Genomic DNA, 6,000 nt, shown 5'->3' on the forward strand with positions numbered 1-6,000 from the left:
CCCAATCAATAGAAGATAAAACTCTATCTATCACAACAAAAATAAGATTGTCTTGATTATTGCTCCAACTAAAAACCCTGTTTGCAAATTTTGTCTCCATGAGACCCCATTTATTTATCCAAAAATTAAAAAGGAAAGCCCAGTAATTATTGACAATACCAAAAGATTTATCCCTAGATTCCCTAATTAAATTGAAATCACCCCTAGAAGGACTGGATATGAAAGCCCCTCCATCAACTCATGAAGTTCTTCTATAAAATCCACCTTATCTACATCATAAGATGTCCTATATACCACCACAAGGTGCCAACACATCTGATCCAATTTATTTTGAAGGGTGATGGTTAGACAATATGTCTTACACATGATACCAATAGTGTCCATAATATCACTATTAATACCAACTAAAATACCACCTGCAGACCCTATAGAAGGTAGGCAATGCCATACATATGGAATAGATCCAACAATAGTATTTAGGAAAGAATCCTCAAATTTTTCTTTCTTTATTTCCTGAAATCCAACAAAATCTGGTTTGTTATTATTAATAATGTTAGACAGACAGTGTAATTTTCCATTTTGGCTCACACCTCTAATGTTCCAAAGGAGACCTATCATGAGATTTTAAAAGAGTTTGACACGCTACATAGCCCAACTTTTTTAATAGCACCACAATCCCCACATGAACGAGCAGTGCCCCCTGGCATGTGGGAAAATGAGTCGTCATCCTTTCCTGGAGTACAAACTCCATCTAAATCACAAAAGGATTCATCTATACTATTAGGTAAAGATATCTCAGGATTCTGAGTAGCAAAAGCTAAGCAATTCTCAGTTTCAATCCTAATAATGTTGTTAACAATACAATCGTTCTCTTCTTCATTATCACCAAGTCCCAAATTCACAACAGAAGCATATTCCTCCAAACTAGAGCATGAGTCAGAGGTAAATGACTTACTTTTAAAAGTAGTAGGAACTACTAGGTTTTTCTTCATCTTGTAGGCTACAACTTTTTTCCATAATATTTTGCTTTTTCTTCAACCTATTGCTTGGTATTTGAGAGATCACAGGACCTCACTCGCTATTATTGCCCTTCTTTTCCTTTATAGTTGACACACCAGATGCATGAAATAGAGAAGTGTTGCATCTCTCTAGAGCTAACATCTTCATTCGTTGAGCAACACGTTTATCAATCGTTGACAACTCCATGTCAGAAACTTCAATTCCATCTTCATTTCCAGTACTAGAGCCTGGACTATCAAGGCCTTGTAGTAAGTCAGAGCAATAGATCTTTTAAACAAAGATAAGGGATGTCCTTTCATTTGTCTTTTTATCTTTGTAAGATTTAGTCCTAGAGTACTCCTCATTGTAAGCTTTTCCTTTGGGTGTAGATAGTTTTTCTACAACCATTTTATATGAGATAGTCTCAACTTCCTCGGTCACAAGACCCTCCTCCAACTACTTTTCCATAGGTATAGGTGGGAGCAAGCAGCCAGCAAAGGAGCAGAATGAAAGCACATGGCCTCTCTCAGCCTGTATGAGCCAACATAGTTAAATGTGCTAGTTTTGTTAGCAAGATATAACTCATTAAACCCCCCATCTCCTTCTTTTAGTAATTCCTTATCAATATCATCCAACTCTTTTTCAATATCAACAACAATTATGTTATTAGGTCCTTCATCATCATTTGGATCGTGTGCACCAATTTTCCCAAAACCTTCCACAGTAAATTCCAGAATATAAAGCTTCTTCCTCATTTCCGTCAATCTCTCAAAGGGGATCTTAGCTGGATTTTGGCAGACAATTTTGATCCTGACTTTCTTATAGAAACTCTTCATCAAACCATTCCAAACAACATCCACTAAGATACCAAAACAAGAGGCAATTTGTGAGAACAATTTCCAAGTACGCCACTTTGGGGACAGTCCCACAATTCCTACCCAAGCTTCAATCAATTCACTAAAAGGGTCTACCGAGCTAGTCCATTGTTCAACAAAGACAGACACACCACTCATTGGAAGGTCAAAAGTAGGGAAATCAATAAGCTCATCCACATTCTTCCATGGAGGGAACCTAACCAGGAAAGATTTCTCAGAGAGAGACCTCATGTGCCAATGCCACTGTCTAATTTTGCCGAAAATTCCAGACAAGTTTTTACGTAGTTCCTCTTGAGTGGTCTCCCCTTTGAAAATTTGCACTTCTCCACAATTCCTGAAATTAAGCCAATTTGCTTCTCTCCCTATAGGAGCATCTATATGGTAAAAACCCACACCTAAGGGAGAACTACCAAAGAAGGTGGCAACTTGGCGTGGTTGAGCCCAAGCAGTGTAGTTATTGACATTATGTCCTTCGAGCCCATAGATGAAACACTTCTAGGTTTTGATGTATTTGCCAGCATAATGGTCGGGGCCTCCATATGTAAAGCATACCATGTCTTTATACCTCTCATCAAGGATTTGGATAGGACGAGCTGGTGTAGGAGGAGCAGCCGCCATCGGGGGTTGTTGTCGTGGAGGAGAAACTTTGGGGCTAGTTCTCAACTCGACTTCGTTAGACATAGGAGGTCGTCCACCTGAGCCACACTGTTGTCGAGCACCAGCAGTCCTGAGCGGGGCCGGCGCTCGTTGCTTGCCCGTGCCTTGTTGTTGAGCCTTGTCCGCCATGGTCACAACCTCCGCAAAGGATCTCGATCCCGGACCAATTCCTTCCCGAACAATCTTCAGGGTAGTAGGGGTAGGATCAAATGGACGGAGTTTGGTATCAGGGAACAAATCTGACGGAGAAAATTCTCCAGATCGGAGATCTTTCCGGATCCAGGTTGTGGTGGACGAGGGGGTTTGTAAGGCCGATAGTGACGACCGGGGGGGGGGGGGGATAGACCACAACTGGCCAAAAACTCTAGATATATACCACTTCCTCATCATGAGGGTGGGGGTGAGTGTTCTAGGCCGACATGGGCCCGACACAACACATTTGATGGACGGTAGCGGCCTGGATACAAGGCCCAGGCCCACTAGGTGTGATATTCTGATGTGTTCGCCCGCCACACCCACCTAAATCGTGGGAGGACGGGGAGAACTTTGGGGGGAGGGGGGATTGCATGCCGACGACGGGGAATCCGTCGAAATAGAGCATAAGCTCGACACAAGCTTCGGTGGAATTTTTTTAGTCGGAGTACGACATTGTTCATGGGACAACCCAACATTATCATGTATAAGCTGAAGTGTGGTTTTATTGTGAAATTTTAATTGAGAAAGGGGAGGCGCTTCACCTCGGTCACCTGACCATGGCGGCTCAAAGTTCACGTGGCGGGGGCGGCCATCGACGCGAAGCATCATGGTCAATCCGATGCCGGTGTTAGAGATAGGAATGGCATCGGAACCGCCGACAATGGCTTTGGTGGCACCCTGGTGGGCATCACACCCATGATGCATCCCCATCTCTCTGCCCGAGCTGGGTCCTCCGATTTCCCCTCCCTGCACGCCTAGCTGACGAAAGCCTTTGGCGGCTAGGAGGGATGGGGCATCGTGCGCTTCTCCTAGGTTGTCCCCTCGAAGTAGATCCGCCATGCCAAGTTCAGCAGCTCCTTGTTGGCTTGATCGTCGCATACCTCAGCAAATCTCCACGCAGGGGACAGCGGGTTCGATCGCTCCTCCATCCTCAGATCTGCCTCCCTCCTTTCACGCACACACAACGTCCATGAGAGGGCGTCGCCGTGGATCCGCACCGCACGTTCCCGCCAGCGTCTACCCCTTGTCTCCCTCAAGGTCGCCGTTGAGATCGAATGGATCGGCTACAACATCTCCGGGAAAGCCTGGTAGATGTGTGGGAGCGGCATCCGGAAGCCTCCTCGCTCCCTCACTCCGGTAGTAGTAGGGTGGCTCGACATCGGTGACTGCGTAGTAGGCAACGGCGACGAGCGGCGGCGGCGACGGTGACGGTGGTAGTGGTGGGTGATGCGGTAGGTGGGGGAAGCGAGTCGCACAAGCACTCATGGGACACGGTCCTATGGGGGAAGCTCCACCACCAATCGAATTCAGAATCGGAAGGACATAATTGTTTGCTTGTTTTTTACATGTCTTTCGGTAGCTTGAACACAAAACATTCGTTGTTGTTCGTTACCTTCAACCGTGCATGTAACGTGTGCATTGCTCGAGACGCACGTATTCCCATTTACCTGATTCTTATCGTAAGATTAGCTTGCGTTTGTTTAAAAAAAGGAGGGCTGCTACGCATCCGTCAGTAGATGAATTGAAAACATCATCCACGTCCTTCACCGTTGGATTGTGACACAAACAGCCATCAGATCTCTCCTAAGGTGCACGTTGCAAAATGCAACAAGATAGATGTTGCGTAGCTCGCTACGCAACAACAGCTTTGTTGCGAAACCATTGAAGTGTTGGACTCTGTTGTGTTTGCAACAAACATCTTGTGGCAGAAACATTTACAAAACAGATACGGTGTTGCAGAATTTTTTGTTCTCGTCTTTACTATTTTTTGCATCATAGATGACGTTGCGGGAGGATTTTTGCAACAAAGGTGGTGTTGCAGATTTTTTTTTCGTCTAAACTTTTTTTGCAACGTAAATGATGTTGCGGGAAGATTTTTGCAACAAAGGTGGTGTTGCAGAAAAAAATTCGTCTAAACTTTTTTTACAACATAGATGATGTTGCTAGAGGATTTTCGCAACATGAACGACGATGTTGCAGAATTCAGGCAACCTCTCCATGAGCACGTTGCTGGCTACCCGTGACCGGAATGAGAGACGACGGAGAGAGATGAGAGAGAAGACAAGGTCAGTTTTGAATAAAAAACGAGTGACTCAGGTCAGATAAGGTAGAAAGATGTAGTGCGATGCATGGATCCAGAAGGGACACACGTTGCATGCCAGAGGCGACGGATGCCTCGAACTGAATCGGTCGGCTGACCAGGATGTTTTCGCGGGGCTGCTACGCATCCCCGGTAGATGAATTGAAAACATCATCCACCTCCTTCACCGTTGGATTGTGACACAAACAACCATCAGATCTCTCCTAAGGTGCATGTCGCAAAATGCAACAAGATAGATGTTGCGTAGCTCGCTATGCAACAACAGCTTTGTTGCGAAACCATTGAAGTGTTGGACTCTGTTGTGTTTGCAACAAACATCTTGTTGCAGAAACATTTACAAAATAGAGACGGTGTTGCAGAATTTTTTGTTCTCGTCTTTACTAGTTTTTGCAACATAGATGACGTTGCGGGAGGATTTTTGCAACAAAGGTGGTGTTGCAGATTTTTTTTTCGTCTAAACTTTTTTTTGCAACGTAGATGATGTTGCGGGAAGATTTTTACAACAAAGGTGGTGTTGCAGAAAAAAAAATCCGTCTAAACTTTTTTTACAACATAGATGATGTTGCTAGAGGATTTTCGCAACATGAACGATGTTGCAGAATTCAGGCAACCTTTCCATGAGCACGTTGCTGGCTACCCGTGACCGGAACGAGAGATGACAGAGAGAGATCAGAGAGAACACAGGGTCAGTTTTGAATAAAAAACGAATGATTCAGGTCAGATAAGGTAGAAAGATGTAGTGCGGTGCATGGGTCGAGAAGGGACACGCGTTGCGCGCCAGAGGCGATGGATGCATCGAACTGAATCGGTGGGCTGACCAGGATGTTTTCCCTAAAAAAAGAAGTAAAACTGATGGCTTCTCAGCATGAGATTAGCTTGCGTTCGTTCAACAAGAAAATAAAAACTGAACTCTTGGGAACGAAGCAAATGTTGATAACCTGATCTCCTGGGAACGGTCTCCAGACTTTTCAGGGAGTAACCGACAATCTGAGAGATCTCACAATCTGACATGCACGATATATATCGTCCGTGGTTTATTTAGTTTGTACTCTTGATGATGCGGCTCGTCATAAGCTGATCCTTTCCTTCGAGCTCGTCTACTAGCTAGGGTACCGGCCGCCGGCCTCGACAAATCTATACACAGATCGATCCATCCATCCGCAACGGAGATCG

The sequence above is a fragment of the Hordeum vulgare genome, chromosome 2H, assembly GCF_904849725.1.
Source record: "Hordeum vulgare subsp. vulgare chromosome 2H, MorexV3_pseudomolecules_assembly, whole genome shotgun sequence".
In the NCBI taxonomy this organism is placed as follows: Eukaryota; Viridiplantae; Streptophyta; class Magnoliopsida; order Poales; family Poaceae; genus Hordeum; species Hordeum vulgare.